This window comes from Leiobunum rupestre, chromosome 3 (genome assembly GCF_980474605.1).
Source record: "Leiobunum rupestre chromosome 3, qqLeiRupe1.1.hap1, whole genome shotgun sequence".
Lineage (NCBI taxonomy): Eukaryota > Metazoa > Arthropoda > Arachnida > Opiliones > Sclerosomatidae > Leiobunum > Leiobunum rupestre.
Genome location: NC_143386.1, coordinates 29752435 through 29767142, shown reverse-complemented (window position 1 = coordinate 29767142; position 14708 = coordinate 29752435).

Genomic DNA, 14708 nt, shown 5'->3' with positions numbered 1-14708 from the left:
GGCGGAGGATACCCATACGGTCATCGCGGCTATTACTAAACCAGTGATCGACCACGCCGATAAAATTTTAACGATCTTATGTTTGTGGAGGTTAACGGTAACAGTTAGTGTAGGGGTTTTTTTTTGGCTCGAACGCGTGGCATGCAGGGCTTGTCACCACCCTCCTACGCATTGTAACCCGGCCACCTGAATTAATGGCTTCAAAAGTCGCTTGATGACTTAGGCCTAAGGGTATTAGCCTAGCTGATTATTATTATTATTATTATTATTATCAGTGAAATATTTTTCCTAATCCAAATATTTTGTCTTCAAGTTCATACCATCATCATTTTGAAATTGTTTTTATTTGTGTGATTAAATGATGAAAATAAAAGTGCATTAATATATTTTCAAACAAACATTTTGTGCCTTATTTATTTTGAGATTGCTATTGTTCAATTCTTGTCATACATTTCCATACAGGCCAATTAGTTTTTATAGAGACCAATGACTTTGTAGTTGTGGGTTAATAAACAAATGGATTGATGCTTTTACGTTAAGCGCAACACTGTCGTAATTGTGACTTAAGCTACAGCTTCTTTATTTTTATTCTAAGTTTGGTCCCGTATCTCAAATCCAATAGAAACTAATCTATTAATAACGCTTTCACTGGGAGATTTTTGGGAACTTTCGTACTCTGCGTAAAAAAACGCTCAAAATCGAAAAAAGGGGGCTGTTGCGCCGCCTCTTTACCTGACAGAGCTGAATATAGACTAAAAATTAATTATAAGACTGCGTAAACACGCTAAGCCTTCATTAAATTAAAATTAAGTCTGGTAAAATATCCGCAATACCCATCCTAATAAATACATCAAGTTTCAAAGTTATACCTCAAATTGCACGCGAATTGTGTTGACCATACACGGCTTCGATAAACAAGTGTCACCCTTATATGTTACTTCTGGCCATACACGGCTTCGATAAGTAAGTGTCACACTTATTTGTTACTTCTGGCCATACACGGCTTCTATAAGCAAGTGTCACCCTTATATGTTACTTCTGGCCATACACAGCTTCGAGAAGTAAGTCACGCACTCTGGGTAAGTGTCGCACTTATTTATTTCTTCTGGCCATACACGGCTTCAATATGTAAGTTACGCACTCTGTGTAAGGCAAAAACGAACGCCTGCGGAAATGTGGTTTAAGTGCCGCCCAAGGGCCCCAAATTTTTCTAGGTCGCCATAACCTGGCACCCCGTTTAAATTAAGATAAATACGTATTTTAAAAAATAAATCAATTTTTTATGTCACTCACGTCGTCAGTTCGGTAATAATTAGAGTGCGTAAATCAACGCTCAAAATCGTGTAGCGCCCCCGTTTAAATTACAGAGTTGAAACTTGCACACAGTGTAGACGTATAGCGGTAATATGGATTAAAAAACACGGAATTTAAAAGTCAATCTTATCCAAAATTATAAAACAACGTATTTTAAAAAAAAAAAGTGTTTAAGGGGGTTCGGATAGAAGGGGCTGGAAAATCGCCACTAACTACTTTTTACGCGCGGAACTTGGTTGTGCAGATAGTGACAACCCTATAAAGTATTCTTAGAAAAAACGTCGTGGTTATGTCACCCCGTTAAAACGATATGGAAGGTGTTGCAAATGTGGACACCAACAACGACATTTCACAACATTCTAACGAATACATGAATAATCTATAATTAAATGATTAAGATTGAGTTAAATTAATTTTTCTCTAACAAAAACTTTGCAATAAAGAATTGACCGATTAAAATTAATTTAATATGGTCCTTTGTAATAAAGGGTTTAGTAAAATGTCTTATCTTTAGGAATCAGTCTAAAGGTTGAATGGCAATTAAGAGCCAACATTTTCGCCAAACAACGTGTTGACAATTTAAATTGCTATTTTTAATTTTCGGTACAGAGTGACGTATTTCCTGTTTACTACTTAATAATTAGGAATCTTCTTTGAGTGTATCTTCGCGGCAGTTTAGAAAGCAATAATCTAATTTTTCAAATTTCATATCACAAATAAATCCGAAGATATAACATTTATTCTGAAGAAATACAAATGGTTTCGCGAATATTCACAATTTTCAAGAACTTTGTTACCCTCCACAAAATTTTATTTCATAATTAAATTTTTTTTGAGTAAATCATACTTTAAATTCCTCAACGGCATTTTTTTCAGTGGACCAATATTCTCTAATTTGGGCCAAATGTATAATTTACTTTGACCCACGAAAGAACACATTTTTCGTTTTTGAATAAATTTTGAATTATTAAAAATATTTATTTTTCAGCAGTAGGGAATTAAATATTCAAATATAGGAAATAGAAAATTTTCCGGAAAATGACCGAGGCCTTTTCTCGGAAAACTTTCCGTATTTTTCGAAAAAAAATTTAATTCCATGATTAGTCTAATATATTGTTTGCAAATTTAACAAAGCGGCAATTTCGCATCATTTTTACAAATTAAGAAGTAAAACTAACCCTCTAGACTATTTGAAACTGATTATCAATGTAACACTATTAATGTTTGTAGTATGTTTACTTATACATATAAGACATTTTACATCGATAAAAAGCTAAAATCATTAAAAACCCTTGAAAAGGAATTTGTTTAAATTTGCTTTGATATATGACGGTTTGCCATCCACGTTATGATTCATATGGTCATTGGCGAATCTTATAATTATTAAAAATATTAGAGTTGGATGAGTGGGAACTGTCAAACTTATGTTCGTTATGTTACTTATAATATTAAAATTGAGATTCCGGGAGCCGAATACTTCCGAGATTTCACAAATTTAGATTTCGGTATAGTACCATTAGCACAAAAAAATAGATATATTTTCTCAAAGCGTGTACAACAAAGAATGTGACACGTGAGATAACGGGTAAATAAAAAAATCTTACTTCTTACTTTTCTAACTAATCTTGGGCTAGAATTTATTGAACTAACTGAAACTTGATTTTTCCCTCCAAAAAGCGTACCAGCTCACAATCATAAGCTTATCATAAGGCGTCTTGATTTCAATTTAATATGAAAGATTAACTATTGGACAATTAATAGTTCAAAAGTATCCTTGCTTACGTGTAAATAAGAATAGTCGAGGACCACCATAAGTTAAATTAAACTTAATTATTCGTGCATACTTATTGCAAAATGGTTGATTTGTAATATTCTAAAAAAAATTATTTTTATTATTTTAGAGGTATTTAATTCAAAAGCTGTCGCAGGAAATAAGACATATTTGATGGTTGGAAAAGAAGAGAAATGAAAGTTCTAGTGAGACTTCTGGTGCTGCTGTTGGAAAAAAAGAAGGCGTACAGAAAACGTGTCAGCATCCGCATCGTACACTGTAGATATAGAAACTACCAACTCATCGTGTGAAGAGGCTTTACTTCAACTCAAAGTTGAGTTTGCCGTAGAGGAGAAAGATATAACAAAATTATTCAAATTGCACCGTATGACATTTTCAAATAGAAGAGCCCTGATACTTAAAAGTAACTCTTCATTTGATGAAATGTTGGAAACATTTCCATCAATTGTCAGATTCTAAATTTGTAAATATATTTTATTTCAGAAACCTTTGCGCTAACACTGAATCTTTTATCATTGTGATTTTTATATTTAAATGCTAATAACGTTTTGCATTTTTATTTCAGATTATCGAAATAAACCTTATTTTGTCCAAGGAAAATTTTAAAAAAATGTTCTCCAAAAACTTGGTAATTATCAATAAAAATTACTTTACTTACAGAAGGAAAATGGGTAATTATTGATAGTTTATTTTTTTCTAGGACAAAGAAGTAGAAGTCGACGATTTTCGTCAAACGCTTTCTTAATTTTTTGGAATGTAAATTAAAATCAGGTGGCAGAATTAAATTATTAACATTGTTGAGGCAAGAATGTATTTATTTACTCTCAGGGAGAATGAATATGTTGAGACGATTGACGGACACCTTGAGCCCCTACCCCCTTCACGCTAGAGGGGGGGGGGGGGAAGGAGGCGGTCTTTTTTGCGTCTTCGCAGCAGCGTTAATCGCGTCGAAAAACGTAATTTTTAAGAACCAATGAGATTGCAGGACGAATTGGATTTATTTTAACCGGAGGAGCATTCCGGGGGGCCCAACGGGTGGAATTAGAGAAACGCTAAAAATAATCTCAACATATTCATTCTCCCTGAGAATAAATAAATATATTCTTGGTTGAGGTAACCATATAAATGAAAAAACTACTCGAAAAATGAATTGTAGTTTTAAATTAATAATTCCACTTATACCGCTAAAAGAATGCTTATTCGATCTTTTGGCTGTTTACTACACTTTTCACTTAAATTATCCGGGTGTATTTGGACAAGCTTTAGGTTTTCTACAAGAGTATGCACTTAATGATTTTTCATTTGTAAAATCTTTTAATAGTCTAAAATTTGTAGAAAATCATTCCTCAAACAATTTAATTTATGTTTAAATTTTGTGTTTCAATTTTAATTCTTTGATCTAACTACATAGGAAAGAATGATAGATACTATAAATTAACTGCAGCTTCATGTTTTGAATTTTTTATATTAAAATTAAAATGGAATAGTCTTCAATTATCGTTTTGAAATTTGTATTGATTTTCAAAAATTAAACTTAATTTTTATAATCTGAAAAGTATGGAAGCCTTTAATAGCTAAAAATTTAAATTTCAAAAAATCAAATGTTGAAAAACTAAAAGTTTTAAGATAAACCCATAAATAAATAAATGTTGAAAAACTAAATGTTTTAAGCTAGGGTTGTTAATTTTCCGGAAAAATTAAATACGGAAAATTTTCCAGAAATTGGCCGGAAAATTTTCCGCAAATCGGAAAAATTAAAAAATTGAAACATAAATTACTTTTTAAGGGTTTTTAATGTTTTTAACTTTTGATCGATATAAAATGTCTAATATCAGTAAACATACTACAAAACATTAATAGTGTTACATTGTTTATCAGTTTAAACTTGTCTAGAGGTCTAGTTTTACTTTCAGATTCGATAAAATGAGGCGAAAATGCCGCTTTAATTAAATTTGCAAGTCAGATATTACACTAATCATGGAATGAAACCTTTTCCTTTAATTTTCGGAAAAATACGGAAAATTTTCCGGAAAAAAGGCCTCGATCATTTTCCGGAAATTTTCCCGAGCGGGAAATTTTCCGTGGAAAATTTTCCAACTGACAACACTATTTTAAGCTAAATATCTAGAACTTAGTGTTGAAAAGCTAAACGTTTTATGATAAACGGTAAATATTTCGAATGTTGAAAAGCTAAACTATTGGAGTTTTAAATCCAATGTTAATCAGCAAAGCTACACTACACTAACTAACTAATGAAACTAGTGAGAAATCATAACGTAGTGATTTAAAAAAACAAACGTTTATTAAGAATGAGTACTTTACAAGATGAACGACATATTAGGAGTGACGGCAATAATAAACGCTGTAAGCGAATATATATACACTTAAGGTTAAAAAATAGTAAGATAAGATTAGTGATTAAAAATATATATCTTATTTACAATAAACATTTTTTAACCTATTAAAAAAACTAAACGAGAAAAGCCGATAACGCTTTTTATCTTCAACACTCGCCCTCGTTGACGACTTTCTCGTACTGCCGTAAACTGAGATTCTGACGGTGGCGGGTGAAGACTTCTTTAGGTAGTGGCTTAGTGAAAATGTCGGCCAGCTGTTCTTCACTCGGGACGTACATAACGTCGATGACGCCCTCTTCGACCAGTTCACGAATGTAGTACTGACGAATACTGATATGTTTCGTTCGGCGATGAAACTCAGGATTTCTGATGAGTTTAATGGCCCCTGCATTGTCGACTCGGAGTACGGGTACATCATCGTCTACGTTGAGACCCAGGAAAGACTTGATTCGTTCAATCCAGACGACATCTTTCGCCGCTTCAGTGGCAGCTACCAGTTCAGCCTCCGTGGTTGACAAAGCAACAGATTGTTGCTTTCTGCTCGCCCAAGTAACTGGAGTTGAACCAATTAGGCATACGATCCCAGACGTTGAACGTCTTGTTTTTTCACAACCACCGTAATCAGCGTCGCTGTAGGGGATGGTTGTCATTGAATTATCGGACTTGAATAGGAGACCAAGTGTAGAGGTCCCTCTAAGATATCGAAAGATCCTTTTCACCCAGTTCCAGTCGGCGACTGTGGGGTTGGCCATAGCTTGTGACGCTCGATTAACAGCGTACTCTATATCAGGTCGTGTTCCTGTCGCTGCGTATCTGAGACTTCCAATGGCCGAGGCATATATGGTCGTTGACTCGAAACTCTCCTGACTTTGGTTGGTCGTGTCTGGACTGCCAATAGGAGTGCTCACTGGTTTACAGTCTTGCATGTTGAACCTTTCAAGAACCTTCTCGATGTAGGCGCTTTGGTGTAAGAATATGGAGCCGTCGCTTAACTGATCGATTTTAAGTCCAAGATACGTTGACGCTTTTCCGGTTATGATTTCGAATTCATCGCTGAAGTCGTGAAGAAAGTCATCAACTGCTTTGGTGGTACTGCCGGCAACCAATCCATCATCGACGTAGAGGATCAAGACCAAGAAAACGTCATTGGTTGAGTAAATATATAGACAGTGATCTCCATCAGCACTCTTGAAGCCATGGTTCTGAAGCGATTTGTCAATTCGTTCATTCCAACATCGTGGAGACTGTTTAAGACCGTAGAGACTTTTCTTTAACTTCCAGACTTGTCCACTACTATTGTCGAAACCTTCAGGTTGACGCAGATAAATTTCTTCGGATAGCTTCCCATGAAGGAATGCGGTCTTTACGTCGAATTGCCTGAGGTTGAGATTTTTCTGGGCAACTAGGTTGAGAAAGATTCGTATTGTCTCGAATCGGGCAACTGGAGCGAAAGTCTCATTGAAGTCGATTCCCTCTCGTTGCGTAAAACCTTTTGCGACAAGCCGGGCTTTGTGCTTGACGATCGTCCCATCTTCATCATTCTTTGTACGAAAGACCCAACGATTTCCGATTATCTTGCGACCAGGTGGAGGATCAACCATTTCGTAGACGTCGTGTCTTTTCATTGCCGAAAGTTCATCTACCATCGCTTTCTCCCACTCGGCGGATTCGTTGCTTGAACGTGCTTCTCGTGCCGTTTGTGGTAACATGTCGCAGATGAGGAATGCTTTATTTGCTAGCTGGCAGCTCTGACATGGTTGGACTTTCCTTAGTGTTGAACGATCTCTAAGGACTGGACCGCTCTTCTCAGGTTGATTGTCCCGGATATTGTCAGGAAGAGACACTGTTGCCTCATTATGTCCGGTAGCCACGTCTTCCGACGCTTCGACGGATTTGGTTGTCTCGTCGTTTGAGTAGTCGGCAGTTCTGGTTGGCATGCCCGATGGTGCATTAGTGGCTCTGGCTGGTCCGTCTTTTGATGAGTTGGTGGCTCTGGTTGGCCGGTTTTCGCAAACGAAATCGTCGGTCAATTGCTCGCCCTGGCTGGAGGACTCCCCAGAGACAGGAATCCAGGAATCAGGAACGCACGTCTCGGGATTGAATTTGACATCTCGAGATCTTAGTACGTCGTCCAGCTCTGGAACATAAACTCGATAACCGTCTGCATTGTCTTCATAGCCAACCAGGAAACCTTTATACGCCTTCCGAGACAGCTTCCTTCGCTTCTCTTTGGGTATGTGGACAAAACACTCAGTGCCAAAGACACGCAGATGCTCGATCGATGGGTTTGTCTTCCCCGTCCATAACTCAAATGGCGTCTTCCCAGCAATGCATGTAGGTGCTGTTCGGTTCAGGATATAGACGGCCGTGTTCACCGCTTCAGCCCAGAGTTTCGGTGGTAAGTCCGATCTGGAATGCAACATGGCCCTTACAGACTCCATAATCGTACGATTTTCTCGTTCAGCGACCCCGTTCTGTTCCGGCGTGTATGGCATGGACTTGCGGTGATGTAACCCTTCTTGAGACGTCCATTGACGGAACTCTTCATTGACATATTCAGTCCCATTGTCCGTGACCAGCTCTTGTACTTTGTGATTGCGGGTTCGGCAAAAGGCAAGGAATTCTTTGAAACAATTGACGACTTCGGATTTCTTCGTTAGGAAATATACGGCTCGAACACTGGAATACTCGTCTTTGAATAGGAGGTAGTATTTCTTCCCTTTCATGGACGGTGTTGGTGATGGTCCCCAGAGATCTGAATGGATCCTTTCACCTGGTTTCGTAGCCTCCTCCAAACGAGTGCCGAAACTGTGCCTAGTCATCTTGCCGTAAATGCACCCTTCACAGAGCTTGTCAGACGTCTGGTTTAGAACTTGGTATCCGAGTCTCCGTAACGTCGCTGCTACATGCCGTTTATCCTGATGACCCATGCGTTCATGCCAGACTTGGAGATCTGCTTTCCGGTCATTTCTCGGATCTGCTGCGATGTGAGCGGAGCATGATGGCTGCATGACTTTAATATCCAGACGATACAGACTCTCGACCTTGCCAGGTACACAAAGGTTCCTTTTGCCTCCGACAACTTCATAGAGACCGCAAGAATTTGCTGTGACCTTGAACTCCAGATTCTTGTTTCTCTTCATTGCGCTTTTTAGCGAGAAAACATTGCAGGCAAAGTCATGGATGTGCCAGACATTGTGGACTACCTCTTGATAGAGTTTCTTTCCGATCCGGAACTGAATCCTTATGTCTCCTTCACCATCCGCTGTCATCTGCGTCTTGTTTCCAATCTGAAGAGTTGCTGGAGTAGCGAACTTGCGGAAGTTTAGGAACTTTGTGGCGTCGTTCGTAATATGCTGTGTAGCACCCGAGTCAAAGTACCATGCTGCTTCAGACGATGAGCAAGCAACGAGACCGTTTGCTGCGATCAGACCCCCAATGCTGGATCGATTACTTTCGTCAACGCTCGTCCTTCTAGGAGTTTTCCTTTGTCCTCGACAGTCTTCTGCTATGTGACCAAACTTTCGGCAATTGGTGCATTTTGGCTTACGTCTCATGCCTTTCGTCTCGTTTGATGAGTGACTGCGATGACCTCCGGCATTGCGTTTCGCCATCAGACTAGAGGAATCTCTGAAAGAGTCACCTTCTCGAGTTGCACGGCCAATCAATAAACGTTCCAACTCTGCGACCGTCTGTTTTTCGGTTGGCAGCGTGTCCCAGAGCATACCGAATTCTCGATACTCATCCTGAGGTAGAGACTCGAAGATGCAGGCAATCAGGATGCAGTCGTCGAATGTAACGTTCTTCTCTGTCTGTGCCGTTGACAAGATATCTGTCCAGAGAGAACACATCTGGGCAATGTGGGTGGCCATGTCGACGTCCGGTGACTTCGTAGTTCGCATAAGTTGCGCCAGAAGCTTACGCAGACGGTTGGACGACTTCTGCTCGAAAATTTCAAGTAGCTTGTCCCACATCTCCTTTGGTGTCTCGCAATTTGTGATCATGTTTTGGACCTTTTTGGATAAGGTTGACCAGATGATGCCACGGACTGTACTGAATGCCACTCTGTATTTTTTCTTGTTTAAGGTGTATTCAGACTTCTCTTCTGCTGTTGCTGATAATAACGGCCCCATCGGTTCAACCCATTCACCAGTCAATATCTCGTAAACGTCTCGTACGGTGAGGATGTCGACTATTTGTCGTTTCCAACTCCTCCAGTTCTCCGGACCAGACAGCTTTTCAACGTCTTGGCGAAGTAGGCTATCCATGGTGGCTTTCGGGAACTGTTGACCAGGATACGGATTACTGTGATGGTAACTGGGACCAGGATACCGGATTCAGCAAGCAGTAGACTTGTTCATCAGTGTTGCTGTTGCGCAGTGGGAGCGTGCTGGGCCCATAACCTATTGGAGTTTTAAATCCAATGTTAATCAGCAAAGCTACACTACACTAACTAACTAATGAAACTAGTGAGAAATCATAACGTAGTGATTTAAAAAAACAAACGTTTATTAAGAATGAGTACTTTACAAGATGAACGACATATTAGGAGTGACGGCAATAATAAACGCTGTAAGCGAATATATATACACTTAAGGTTAAAAAATAGTAAGATAAGATTAGTGATTAAAAATATATCTTATTTACAATAAACATTTTTTAACCTATTAAAAAAACTAAACGAGAAAAGCCGATAACGCTTTTTAATTTTCGGAAAAATACGGAAAATTTTCCGGAAAAAAGGCCTCGATCATTTTCCGGAAATTTTCCCGAGCGGGAAATTTTCCGTGGAAAATTTTCCAACTGACAACACTATTTTAAGCTAAATATCTAGAACTTAGTGTTGAAAAGCTAAACGTTTTATGATAAACGGTAAATATTTCGAATGTTGAAAAGCTAAACATTTACAATTTCATCTGTTGAAAAGCTAAACATTTACAATTTCATCTGTTGAAAAGCTAAACATTTACAATTTCATCTATTGAAAAGCTAAACATTTACAATTTCATGTGTTGAAATGCTAAACTACTAAATCTAAACGCTAAACTTTAAGCCAATAACATGTTTACATGCTAAACTGATTAGCTTCTAAACATGTAAAAAACGTAAACATAAACGGCCTAAACATGTGTTTAAAACTCCGTTGCATTTTTATGTTTAGATAAATGTTCAGATTCTATACATGGTTTTTTTCTGTGAACGCGTCATTCCCGACTTTCATTGAAGACATCCCAGCAGAGGTGGGCATTTTACGAATATTTTGCTATTCGAATATTTCCTTCGCCCAGTGAAGTTTGAAATTCCGCCATATGAAACCTTCTTATTCTGAAAGAAGAATAGGACTCTACCTTTCGAAACCACGGAAACCTTCTTTGCGCGAAGGAAACTATCACTCAGTGAACGAAACTTCGTCTTTACTACGCGAAACTGTTATATATTCTTCCAATTAAAATGGTCTTCGTTTGAAGGTTTTTACGGAGTTTTTACTAAAGCGTTTCTTCGCAAGAAGATATACATATGCTGATAGGCTAAAAAAAAGATATTATGACGATTACAAGTAAACATTTGAAATAATTTTACTAGAGTGAAGGTTGCTAGGGCGATAAATTGTTGAAGGTTGATATTGATAAGAAAAAGGTGTTTATTTCCTTTTTTAGTACTATTTTTTAAATAAAACGAAAGGTGTTGATAAAATTTCATTATTTGTATCACAGTTTTCTAGTCAACTTTCCATTGAAGTTTTTCACTGGACAATAAAGGTTAAACTTCACCTGCAAAAAGTATAATCCGTGCTGAGAGAAAATAAATCTTTCAAAAAAGCGGAATTAGAGTCCAAGCAGTCGTAGCTTCGGCCAAGCTCATCATTGTTTATAGCAGTGGCGTAGTCGTATACAAAAAAAGTTATTTGTTACGAGAGTATTTAACAAGACGTACGACGGTCAGAATACACACAATCCTACTAATGTGTTAAGTTTGTTTGAGCTATTCACAGCAACCTGCAACGCCGGTATCACAACCAAAATATATCATATAGACAGGGTGTTACGGATAAGAGTACCTAAACTTTCTATATGCATTCTATGGGTCTCTATGAGTAAAAATGTCTAATAAACATGCGTCCTAAAGTGCTTCGTTTCAGAGAAATGTGCTCCCAAAAAACTACCCCAAAAACCGGACACAGCCTTAAATCTGGCAAACATTATTCTTCTATGAAACAAATTGTTTTCATTAAACTATCAATTGTTTTTTATCCGTGACGCGAGAAACTTTAATAACAAGTGGCAAAAGTTCATTAATGTCCTTTTAGAAGTAAAATGAGTATAATACAAAACCATAAGTTTATAATATAATAATAATAACTTTTATATAAATATGATACACGCTAAACGTTTACGAGAGATAGTCACAAGATACTTGTTTCTGCACGTTTCCGTGTTTCACGTAGCCTTTAACAGCGCCTCCGTGCTGAGCTGTTTGTAAAATATTCCCAAAAATAAAACTTATTAAAAAATGTTATATAATTATGACCTAACTCTTCTTCCGCTAGGCTTGAATTTAAACTTAAATATTGGTTTTAATTTGCGCGAGTCATAATATATTTATCTTTACGCGCGTAAAGCCTTTGCATGTCTCAACTTTAGCTGTAAAACCTTGGATTAATAATAATCCAAGGTGAAACCATAAGTAACATAATACCCCTAAGTATGACATTAGGAAAATGTTCTGCTACATCCTTTCTTCACAGTGACGTCAAATTTTTTTCGAAATAGCGCCACTCGGTAGCGGCGGCATAAACTAATCTAACCCAACTTCCGGGAACGTGATTCCCGCGGTTTTGAAAAGAGTCATTTTTAGGCTTCAGGCGTATAGCCGCACTAATTTCGTTTTCACCACGGAAACTTTAACAACGGAAGAAATAGTTCTTTTTATAAAATAACCATGGGTATCTTGTTGAAATGTTGCCTCCTTCAGCTGTGGATCCATTTTCTCTCCCACTAAAGAGCTTATGAACTCATTCTTAGGCTTTGGCTGAACTATTCCAGGGCAACATTTCAACAAGTGGGGCAAGCGTAAAGACATTTTATAAAATCAACTATTAAAGAAATTGTATGTATTTTCCGCAACAATATTAAATCTTTATATCGGGCCAATGGTATTATATTAGAAATTCACCAACAACTCCAAATTTGTGGATCACTAGTGTAGTATATTGAGAAGATCACCAAACACTGTAGACGTTAAAAAACCTTCAGCTTGTTACGTTTTTAATGTAAAAAGGTTTATCATTTAGCTTACGAATATTTTATTACAATTTCTTCCAGATTTTTACCATTATAATTTGAATATACTTGTATTTTGTACCTGGATGAATGCCTGGTTTTGTCCGATGTGATCAAAATAAAAATGAATTGATGAAATAAAATGTAAGAATTAACATTTTCCAAACTTCTGGAATAACTTTTACAATTGCTAATTACGCAATAAAAATATTTTATTTTCAGTTCAAACTTTGAAAATGACCCTAATAATATTTAGTATTTAGGTATCATTTTCCGATAGATCAGTTAGGCCTAATAAGCCGACTACCATAACGGCAATTTTATTTATTTATTTAGAAAGGAACTTTGCCAACATTTCTTACGTTTCGTACCTCATAATATTTTGTAGCGCTATATGATTGGGTAAATTTACACTGACTTCTTTTCAATGACCAATAAAAAGAAATCAAATCTCAAAGAGTATTAAACTTCCGGTTTACAGAGTTGCTAGTCGTTTTTCTGATTTATCGTTGGTGAAGAAAGGATGTAGTAATAAAAAATGCATGAGCAAGGCTACAAGTGTCAAACTTAGGGGTATTATGTTACTTATGGTGAAACGTAATGTTTCGCGAGTTAATGGAAATCAAGGCTAAAGGTGGAAAATTAGCTTTATCGTGAATAAACTTTGTATCCTACACGCAGGACCATCTAATTTTACCTACCGGCCTGTTAACCGCGCAACAGCGTTAAAAAAGTTAAAAATGCTAAAGCGTGATCTCTTGGGAGATTGCACAGGTCCCCTCCACCGGGTAAGCGTGATCTCTTGGGAGATTGCACAGGTCCCCTCCACCGGGTAAGCGTGATCTCTTGGGAGATTGCACAGGTCCCCTCCACCGGGTAAGCGTGATCTCTTGGGAGATTGCACAGGTCCCCTCCACCGGGTAAGCGTGATCTCTTGGGAGATTACACAGGTCCCCTCCACCGGGTAAGCGTGATCTCTTGGGAGATTGCACAGGTCCCCTCCACCGGGTAAGCGTGATCTCTTGGGAGATTGCACAGGTCCCCTCCACCGGGTAAGCGTGATCTCTTGGGAGATTGCACAGGTCCCCTCCACCGGGTAAGCGTGATCTCTTGGGAGATTGCACAGGTCCCCTCCACCGGGTAAGCGTGATCTCTTGGGAGATTGCACAGGTCCCCTCCACCGGGTAAGCGTGATCTCCTGGGAAATTGCAGAGGTTTCTCCCCCTTTCAACTGAAATTTAAAATCTCCAAGTACACTCTCGCAGTCCCCGGGACAGATGTTTGGCCGTACACTAATATTTTTACTGGATTTTTAGATAAACAGGAGAAAAGCGCAATTTTAATCTATCTATCGATAAAATGGCAATTGGACAGAGGTGGATTGGCCACAAGGGAAAGTAGGCCCATGGAGCCCAGTGCACCCTGGTACATATGTTGGTGAAAATCCACTTGCACCGTGACGACATTTTTCTTAAAGGAAGTATAAATACAAAGTGCCGTGTTTTTGGTGGATTAACGAATTTAGCCTTTATGCCACCAATTGACAATTTTATAATTTTCGCAAGTTAATTTAAAACCCAGTCATCACGGTTTCGATTCTCTTCATACTCCCTTATGGCATGAGCCAATAAAAGCAGGGACATGACTCTCTTATAACTACGCGGCCAATAAGATAAACAAATGAGCTGGTGGTGCCACCCAACGGTAAAACTTTAAAAATAAGGAAAACGTCAGACCTGAAACAAGTCACGTGAGGTCTTTTTGAATGGCTTCTGGAAACGTGAGACCAAGGCTTCGTTGTCTTTTGTAAATTATAATTCGCATCTTTTTTATTAAAGAATAATAATTAAAAATTATTATTATAATTAAAAATTATTATTACAATGTAAATACCTTATTTTATGCGGACACCTAATATTTTGTATTAGTTCAGGTATTTGTTTTAAAATTAAGAATTAAAATCCC